Consider the following 860-nt stretch of genomic DNA (forward strand, 5'->3'; position numbering starts at 1 on the left):
GATACAATATAGATACAATATAGATACAATGTAGGCCTAGTAGTGTGGGAGTATTTTTAATTAATTTCTGTTCGATGCTTTTTCAGGCCTGCTGCCTATGGAATGCATTCTACTGTTGTACATTTCTTGAGCTTTCCGTGACCGTAGTGCAGCGCCACCGCAACATAAACAAGTGCTGCGGACATGTTCAGTTGAAAGCAGCTGAGAGGAGATGGGTGTCTGTGAGCGCTCAGGCGTTTTCCTACTTTGTGATATAATATTGTGGAATTAGCTTCCGAGATTGTCTTCATAGAGAGTGTAATCGGCGACCATGACCGTGATCAGAACTATAGGAACGCTGAGAAGCGTGATCCAGACTTTGTTGTTGGTCCCACTCATCGGCTTCGTCATTGTCGGTGTACATGGACAAGTCAGGAACGCAGGGGGTAAGTAAAGCCTGCATGTATTTATCCATGAGTACACGTCGGGCGTAAATAGACGTTGCAGTACTACAAACGTAAACCGGCGATGATGACGAGACTGTGTTTTATGACACGTATACTTCAATCTAACAAATTGGAGCGCGACGGGTGTGGAATGTTACGACACTACAGCAGTCGCGTCTACAACACGTACATGTACTAAACTTGTACTTGTAAGTTGTAGTTGTAAGTTGTAGTTGTAACTTGTACACGCGTTGTACACATGTATACCTACATCAGTACATGTACATTGAAGACAGTACAGTCAACTCGCCCTCCCTCGCTGCGTTTACTGACAAATCGTTATGACATATGTAACTATGTAATATTTGAACGCGTTAATATATTCCAAAATCTAAATCTAAAATCATGTTATTGTACAACCTGCCACAAACAGCC

The sequence above is a fragment of the Priapulus caudatus genome, unplaced genomic scaffold (assembly GCF_000485595.1).
Source record: "Priapulus caudatus unplaced genomic scaffold, Priapulus_caudatus-5.0.1 Scaffold628, whole genome shotgun sequence".
Lineage (NCBI taxonomy): Eukaryota > Metazoa > Priapulida > Priapulimorpha > Priapulimorphida > Priapulidae > Priapulus > Priapulus caudatus.